Source organism: Scyliorhinus torazame, chromosome 24 (genome assembly GCF_047496885.1).
Source record: "Scyliorhinus torazame isolate Kashiwa2021f chromosome 24, sScyTor2.1, whole genome shotgun sequence".
Lineage (NCBI taxonomy): Eukaryota > Metazoa > Chordata > Chondrichthyes > Carcharhiniformes > Scyliorhinidae > Scyliorhinus > Scyliorhinus torazame.
The window spans coordinates 36,680,242-36,690,283 of NC_092730.1; positions in this window are offsets into that span (position 1 = coordinate 36,680,242).

A 10,042-nucleotide genomic window follows, 5' to 3' on the forward strand; every position below is an offset into this window, starting at 1 on the left:
CAGAGAATGAGAGGAACAGACACAGTTTCTAATTCGGGAGGTATGAGAAATTAAGTCAGGTAGTGAAATACTTAACTTACTCAGCATTTTGTTTGAAGAGCGTAAACTTTGGATTCAATATGGAAGGAGTTCGATTATTCCAGGCACTCAAACATCATCTGCCATCTTGTTTCTGTGAATATATTAAACTCCATGAATTAAAAAGTAAAAATCACAGCATTTTCAGTTCACCCTCATGAACTGGACCAAACAGAGACACAACAGATATTTTACAGACGACGATGGGAGCTGAAACTACGTGTACAGAGCAGAATGGATTATTGAGTATCGTTTTAACCACGTGGTACAAACATTTGATCACATCATGATGAACATCGCTCAGGCGCCTTAAGGATCAGGTCATGTGGAACTCATGACAAATCTAATTTGTTATCCATTAAATCCCTCAAATTCCGAAGAAGGTAATTCGGCCCATTAAGTCTGCACCGACCCTCCGAAACAGCCTCTGTCCAGAACCCCCCAATCCCCCGCCCGCCCTATTCCCCTAACACCACGCATTGCCCATGGCCTATCCACCTAGCCTGCATAGCTTTAAAATGAGGTACGAATCCGAAGCACCCGGAAGATCCTCCTTCCGCAGAGACGGGGAGAATGTGGAAACTCCACACGGATAGCCACGCAAGGCCGGAATCCAACTATTACGAAACGCCAACTGACAGGCAGAATTGCTGTAACTCCACATGATTCGGACAAGTTGAGTGAGTGGGCAAATGAACGGCAGATGCAGTACAATTTGGATGAATGTTAGGTTCGCAACTTTGGTAGCAAAAACAAGAAGGTAGATTATTATGTGGATGGCAATAAATTAGGAAATGTGAATGTGCCACGAGACCTGGGTGTCCCTGTGCACCAGTCGCTGAAGATAAACGCGCAGGTGCAGCAGGCGGTAAAGAAGGCAAGTGGTACGTTGGCTTTCATCGCGACAGCATTTCAGTGCAGGAGCAAGGATGTCTTGTTACAATTAGATAAGATGTGGAGATGCCTGCGTTGGACTGCAGTGAGCACAGCAAGATATCTTACAAGACCAGGTTAAAGTCCAACAGGTTTGTATCAAATCACTAGCTTTCAGAGCATTGCTCCTTCCTCAGGTGAATGAAGAAGTAGGTTCCAGGAACAGATATATCGACAAAGTCAAAGATGCAAAACGATACTTAGAATGCATGCACTTGCAGGGGTGATCCCAGATTTAAGAGGGGTGTGAATTGCCCAAGCCAGGATAGTTGGTAGGATGATTTTGCAAGCCCAGGCCAGATGGTGGGTGGGGGTGAATGTAATGCGACAAGGATCAAAGGTCCCGGTTGAGGCCGTAGCAATGAGTGTGGAACTTGGCTACAAGTTTCTGCTCGGCCATTCTGCGTTGTCACGCGACCTGAATGCTGCCTTGGAGAACGCTTACCCAAAGATCAGAGCCTGAATGCCCTTGACAGCTGAAGTGTTCCCCGACTGGAAGGAAACATTCCTGCCTGACGATTGTCGCGCCATGTCCGATCATCCGTTGTCCAAGCTTCTACATGGTCTCGCCAATATACCACGCTTCGGGACAAACTTTCCTGCAGCGTATGAGGTAGACAACATTGGTCAACTCGAACAAGTATGTACCGCGTACCTGGTGGGTGGTGTTCTCATGTTTAATGGTGGTACCCATGTCGATGATCTGGAACATCATGACGAGATTGGCATGTCAGAGTAGTGTGGTGGCGTGGTCGTTGTTCTGAAGTCTGGGTCGTTTGCTGCAAACAATGGTTTGTTTGAGGTTGCGCGGTTGTTTGAAGGCAAGTTGTGAAGGTGTGGGGGTGTCCTTGGCAAGATGTTCGTCTTCATCGATGACGTGTTGTAGACTGGAAAGAAGATTTCGTAGTTTCTCCGCTCCAGGGAAGTACTGGACGACGAACGGTACTCTGTCGGTTGTGTCCAGTTTTTGTCATCTGAGGAGGTCCGTGCGGTCTTTTGCTGTGGTGCGTTGGAACTGTTGATCGATGAGTCGAACGCCATATTCCGTTCGTACGAAGGCATCTTTCAGCGTCTCAACTCTCATTTTCTGCTTCACTCCATTGTTCTGGAGTGATGTTCCTCGGATGTCGGAAGAACCATCACCACGTGATACAGAAGGATCACATTTGAATTCAGAGCAGCAAACTGTGTGAATCACATTCTGTACACGAATCCTATTATTTATTTGTGATAAAGAAGTAGGTTTAGTGAAATTAAAGTCACAATAAATGGATTGAAGGGCGGGTTGTTCATGGACAGATTGCAGAATTTGACGAATATTTATTGTCAGAGATCTCAGAACAATTGATATTTGACGCGATTAAGGAGATTAACATTGAACGAAGCATGTCCTTATCTATAATTCATCATTATCTAATTTTGTGAAATTTGTTCTGACAGATGGCATTCAAAGTCCTGAAGTCATCAGGATTCGAAACTGCGGAGAGAAATCCCGATGGATTATGAATCCATCGCTTTAACCACTAGGCCAGGGTTGCGTCCCCTGACGTATGCAAACCACACACACTGCTGGTGAAACCACATGTCAAAAATGTAATGCCGCATTTTGAATTCCGGTGCTGCATCTTAATGTATTTCGGCATTCTGATGATTATGTAGATCTGTACTCTGCATTTAGAGTGAATCGTATTTAATCGGGGTGGGTTTTAATCAGACTTTGTAGCCATCTGGGATGGTCACTTACCACGAGGGAAAGAGAAACTCGCAAAGCCTTAAACGGACAAGGCAAGACTCAGCCAGTCACGGAGCTTGAGATGTATATTTGCAAGCAAGAAGTCCAGACGGTATCGAAACTCCGACCAATTAGTGTTTTGATGGGGCCGATTAGCATTTGGTGGCCCATTTTCACGTAAACAAAGGACTGGTACTCCAGAGACCGTACAGTCCCAGACATTTCGGCGCCACTCCCTGTTCAGGGGAACCTAAAGCAATTCCGCTTGGCACACGTTCAGCCATCCAGGTCCCCGCCCACCTATTGGTTAGGAATCGAACAGCGTGATCAGGGATCACCCAATTAGTGGGGTCCAAACTGAAGGACCGCCCAAAAGAGCGCGAAAACCCCCAAGTATAAGAAGAAGCGTTTGCCATGTGTTCAACCTCTTTTGGACCTGGCGCCCTGGCAACGACCATCTCCAATCGCAGCAACACCAGAAGCAAGTCCAATTTCAACGCTCGCTACCAGACGGATGAGCCTAGCTGAGCAGCACTTACTTCTCCAGACTCGATAGATCCAGAGTCGGACAGCGGCCACTGTTCCTCTGACCAAAGCCGGGTGCCTGAAGTTAATTACAGGTGTAGTTAACTAGTGGTGTTTATATTGCATGACTAATTGTGTGTAAATAAAGTATCCTTGACTTTGAATGAACTGACTCGTGTTTGGCTCTTTGATCAATAGTCGGTTGAACCTTGTGGTGGTATCATTTGATACCTGGCGACTCTGAGCATCAGAACATAGATATGAAAAGAAAGGAGGGCAAACTAACTGATTGCCATAATTGGAACAGAGCCACAGAAAAAGACAGGGGAATAAAAGGCAACAGTCATTGGCGACACCTGACGGGAATTGACCCAAACGTGACCGTGTCACTCCGAGAGAACCCACAAAAGTGTTAGAATTAGAAATCCAAATTTTCAAATTAAAAGAAACCACAAGCGAAACCAATATCGATCAAACCTCCAAAATTCAGGAGTGTGTAATCTGCATGCGTACTAAGTAAGTGATATGAGGTAAACTCGATAGGTTTTCTTGCGTGAAACTCTCGGGAGTTGCGTAAACCGGAAAATAGCTTGAGCCTTACCCGTATTGGCATCACCGCTTTATTCCCCCTTGTTCCAAATTTCCGGTAGAGACAGAAGTAATTGTTGGGATTGCCATGAAGGCAATGGAATGCGCTATGCATCCACAGGCACCCGAGGGTGCAGCGAGCAACAGATCAGAACAGTGTCCCGTATGGGAAGAAGAGCTTAGGAGATACCTAAAGGGGAAAGGATGGCCCCAACGGTCGGAAATTTGCGCAAATGAGGCAAGTGTTCCTGGCAGCATAGGACAGACTTGGTGGGACAGCCTGACAGAGATCCACAAGAAAAGTTTAAGTAAGGTTCGTAAGCCGATGGCAATCGTGTCCTGTCTGGCAATTGCGTGTCACGGAGGAGGTCATGAGGGCACTCCGTAAGCAGCTTGAGGAGAAGGAGAGATGTAGATAGGGAGATATTAGTGCAAGCGAGAGATTAAATGTGCAGCTGCGGTACCAGCTAGCGGCGAAGGACAAGGAGATGGATGATGTCAAGAAGACACACCAATCCTGTCTCGCCCACCGTAGCAGCTTCCAAATTCACTATGATAAGGCCTACCAGGACACGCAACGTGATGTGATGGCAAGAGAAGAAACAGCGAACCAGTTAGAACAATTGAGGAAACAGTGCTATGATTTGTAGGCAGCCCTCCGAGCACTCCATAGTTCCACCACGGGACAGAGGCAGAGTTTGGTGGGTCATGCCAAGTGCAGGCAGCAAATTGCAAAATTGCAATCCCTGCTATCTGTTCAAAATGGGTTCAGAGACACCTTTGGCCCACAGCTAGATGAGGAAGATGGCCCTGATTGGCAGGAACTCAGTGAAACGGCCCAACAGTACATGAGTGAGATCGAAAATCAAAATAGAGCCCCCCCTCCCGCCCCCCCAGGCTCCGAAAAGAAAAGCACCCGCACCACCGACTGCACAGGCAGCACCCAACACAATGAACCACATCACCATGCAGCGCAGGGTCAGCACGGAAGACCAACCCGATTTTCTTTATACAACCCCATTAACCATCACCCAGTTAAGAGATGCCGACGATAAGATTGAGACTTTCCACCGCACATCAGACATACACCACCTTTTCGAGCTAGTGAAGCAACAGACACTAATGTACAGTTTAGATGAGAAGGAGGAGGTAACGCTCATAGTTATGTGCCTCGACCCGTCAGTTAGTTCAGCCCTTCCCAACTCACAAACGGTAGGAGGTGGTTGCCTCCAAGGCATGAAAAGAGCCATTTTAGACGCCATTGACTATAATAGAGGAGATGCGTAGAAGGACTCAACCGGCTAAGACAGAAAAAGGGAGAGCATACAACAGCTTTTGCTGAACACCTTTGGATTCACTTTACTGCTGTATTTGGTGAGTTAGCCCGCGCCCGTTTATCAGCAGACGATACGGTCAAATGGACCCATACACTAGTATCCCATGCCACAGAAGCAGGACAGAAGATGTGCCAGTTACGACTCCTCAGACCCGGCACACAATGAAGTGTGGGGTCGGAAACGCTGATCGAGAGCTTGGGAACAATCTGTACAGAGAACGACAGAGCAGGAGAGAGTGGGCGCCACAATGAACCCAGTAAGGGCACACCAAGACCCCGCATGGGTAAATTAAGGTAGAAGAAGCGCGCAGCATGCTAAAGCATAGGAATGTTATAATTGTGGACACGAAGGACATTATGCCCGAGAATGCAATACCGCCCGAAGCAGCAAAGGAATAAGCACCCCCCCTCCCCCCCCCCCCCCCCCCCGCCCAGAAACAATGCCAGACCCATCCACAGTGTTAGCACCCGACCAGATATTTCGGCCATGAATGGCACCGACTGACGGTCTTCGCGCTCTGCAACCTGGGTCCATGATACACTTTAGGATAACTCCGGAAGACCGGTAGTTGCATGCGCCGTCCGGGGACGCCCCGTAGAGTTCCTTTGGGATACAGGAGGGTCCTGAACCACGGTAAACTCCTCCACCATGTACCAAAGAGAGATATGGCCCACTACGGACACCATTACCCTTCATCGCTTTACAGGTCAACTCCAGCACGGACACATCACAGCCCCTGTGGATGTAAAGATTGGCAATATTAAAACAAAACACTTGGTCATTTTTGTAGATTTACCCCAGACAGCAGAACACATCCTAGGCATAGATTTCATGAGTGCACCAACCTTTCATTGGACCCAGTCAACAGATGTATATGGGAAATGGCTAGAGCAGCGCGTGCCCCGCCAGGCTCACAGTAGTAGATTATGCCCATTGACTCAGCTCATTAGGAGAGTACTGGTTTGATGCACAAACCATTACCACAGGCAAAGCGGTTAGAGAGGTCTTGAAGAGACATAAAGCAGCGTTTGCCCAGCACAAGCACGACTGCGGCAAATTCCCAAGAGTGGTTAACATTACAGGTCCCAATCCTAAGCCCCAGAAACAGTATGGCTTCCCCCAGCAAGCCGAGGGAGAGATAGTCAAGGTAATTGCTTATTAAAGCTTATTAAATCAAGGAGTGATTCGACCAGTAGCATCGACGAACAATGCCCCGATTTGGCCAGTAAGAAAACCAGACGGTTCATGGCGACTGACCATCGACTACAGGGCATTGAACAAAGTGACTCCCCTAGCAGCCCCAACTGTTGCCACGAGCTCCGAGACCATGTTAAAACAGGGACTCCAGTCGAACGTTTTCACGGTATTGGACATTAGCAATGGTTTTTGGTCCATACCAGTGGACAAAGGTTGCCAGTATAAATTTGTGTTCACGTTCCAGGGACAGCAGTACACGTGGACGTGCCTTCCACAACTTCTCCTCCATTTTTCACAGACAATTGGCGAATGGCTTATCTAAATTTTCCCGCCCTGAATGCCTTGTTCAGTATGTGGATGACTTGCTCCGACAGACGGACACCAAGGAAACGCACATCTTGCTTCTTTCAGAATTATTAGGACTACTCACAACAATTGAATGCAAAATTAACCCCAAGAAAGCCCAAATCCTCCATGGAAATTTCACAAATGTAGGTACGGTCATCACGCATGGGAAGAGTAAAATAGAATACAAACGCATAGATTCCATTCTAAATTTGCCTTTGCCCCAGAATGTTACAGCACTCCGGTCATTTTTAGGAGTGGTTGGATCTTGTAGAAACCCCATAGACGGATTCGCCGCAAAAGCAGCCCCACTTTCCGAGCTCAGAAAGAAACAGGCCCCATGGAAATGGCTTCCACAGCACACGGATGCCATGAATGTTTTAAATCGCGCCCTGAGCACAATCCCCGCCTTGCAAGCCCCAGATCCACACTCCCCATATGCGATAGAGGTAGCGACCACCGACCGATCCCTTTCGGCTGTACTCCTGCAGGAAAGGCACGATCATTTCGGACCCATATCCTATGCTTCACGTGTTTTAGATGCAGTCGAGCAGGGATTTTCAGCCTGCGAAAGCTGTTAGCAGTTTTCTGGGCAGTACAGTGCTTCTCGTACATAACCGGACTCAACCCAGTAACCATTTTGACCGAGCATACCCCGACACAGCTTTTACTGGACGCAGACTAAAAGACGGCACAGTAAGCGACATTCAAACAGCACGATAGATCCTACTCGTACAAGGAAGCGACATTACGGTAAAACGGACAAAAACGCACATGTTTCTGGCCGACCATTTGCACGATGCAGGAACCCCACATGAGTTCGAGATCATAGCCCCAAAGCACAGTACAGGCCCCTTTGTTCCCAAGTCGGTACCAAAAAAGACAGGCATCCGACGATAGACGAACACAGACAAAGCATTGAGAATCTATGTAGATGGCTCCTCCACAGTCCTTGATGGAAAAAGGATCACAGGATGTGGTATTTATGTCGAGGATGCGCAGGGACGCGCTTCAGAAGAAATTGCTTTAAAGTTGCCTGGACACTTAGGTTCGCAGGCAGCCGAGTTAGCAGCCATCGCTTACATTGTCCAGAACCCCGATTCGTTCCCGACCCCAGCAGACATATATTCAGACAGTTTGCATGTCTGCAACAGCCTAACAGAATTCCTATCCCTGTGGGAGTCTAAAGGATTAATTTCCGCCAACGGAAAACCTCTACCCTCAGCCCCATTGATCAAATATATCCTTCAGAATGCGAGAGGCAGAAAATATGGTGCGGTAAAAGTAAGAAGTCACCATCGTTCCTCCCCACCCGGCAACATGAAAGCTGATGCCCAAGCGAAGGCAGGCTCACGACATGGCCACTTTTGGCAACCCCCCGAGACTGCCCCAGTACACGCAGTTCAGGTCTCACAGACCAACATCCAAGACTTAACCCAGGCCCAGAAGGAAGACGAGACATTGAAGGGAATTTTAAAAGGAAACTTCTCAGCTCCCTGCGAAAATGTTAGGAATTCTTTAACGATTCATGATGGAATCGTTTTAAAAGATGGCATTTATGTAGTCCCCACCCAGGACAGGAACCAAATATTTTGTTATTTCCATGACGGATATGGACACCAAGGAATTGAATCCACCTTTGCCCACCTCAGACCTCTCTGCTCGTGGCCTGATTTTAAAACCGACGTATCCCATTACGTTGAAAATTGCTTGATTTATGCACAGAACAGCCCGGATAGATATGCGAAAAAAGCCCAGCTACGACACACCCGCCCTGTGAATGGCCCGTGGACAAGCCTTCAGCTAAATTATATTGGTTCCCTCCACCCCCCCCCCCCCACCCTGCAGAAATGGATACAAATATGTGTTGGTTGTAAGCGATACATTTACGAAATGTGTCGAAACTTTCCCCTCAAGAACAAAGACAGCCAAGCCCACGGCAAAGATCCTAACCGAGCAAATTGTCACCAGATGGGGACTCCCCTGTAGTACTGTGTCGGACCAAGGTTCGTACTTTACAGGCAGGGTTATGAAAAACGTTATTCCCATTTTTGGTAAAAAGCAAAAGTTCCACATTGCCTATCACCCGCAGTCCAGCGGCATTGTGGAACACACGAATCGAACACTAAAGGCAACACTTAAGAAAACGGTGCAGCAGCACAACACGACATGGCACACAGTTCTCCCATTCGCACTGATGTTTGTTCGGAACACAGTGTCGAGTTCAACAGGATATACCCTGAGAAAATCGCACGTCCACATATACTCTCATAACCGGACGACCCATGAAGTGTACCGAGTATTTATTTGGACTTGATTTGGCCAGCGCCGCAGTCCCCACCCTGACCCATGAGAAAGCAGTCCAGCACATGGTAGAAAATATTAAAGCAGCACAAGTCACTGCAGCTGTTCGACTCGGTGCAAAATGAAAGCAGAGTAAAGCCTGCTTTGATAAGACGGTACACCCAACAGAGTATACAGTCAGACAGCAAGTAATGGTCACCTTATACAACCACAGCTCATTCCTCTCCCCTAAATTTGCAAGTCCCTATTCAACCTCGGAGAAAGTAAGCCCCCCAGTTTGTGAAATCACGTATCCGAACGGAAAATCAGGATGGTTCCATGCAAATCAGCTTAAGGTTTATGGAACCCAGTGCAGCCACTCGCACCACCTCTCGTCGGCGATGGCAGACAATGAAGACCCGCCCACTGACAACCCAATCCCCCCTCCCCCAGCAGCAGCAGCACGTCCACACACACAACCTTGACCCGGCGCCTAGAATCAAATTTCACCCTGACGCTTGATTCTGCTGACAGCGACAGCACAACTGAAGCCCATGAGAAAACCGAACAATGGACACACAGACCAGACCCCAGTCTTTGCAGCCCCAGAGACACCGATCAGGATACATTCATCCCCTTCGTGACGATTTATTTGCCCACACCGGAAACTGACCCACCACAGGCCGATAGGGACAACCGCCTTGCCCAGACCGCCATATGGAACATGAAACACTGGCAAAGCGATCATTCCTGTCGTCTGACACGGAATGATGAAATGGACCCCACATCGGCAAACGCGGTGTTAGCACGGAAACTCTACACGCGAGTTTGGCACCTGGGAGATGCTGATGACTCCATGTCTGCCTCCCACCATGGTAACCCCTTTGAAACCCTTTTCAGAATGGAACCTTGAGGTGTCCAGATGATGGGAGACAGGAACCGATTGAGATTTACGGTGTCCTATACTCTGATGGAACCCGCCCGCTTTTGTTCTTTACTTTGTTTTTAAATGTTGTATATTCTC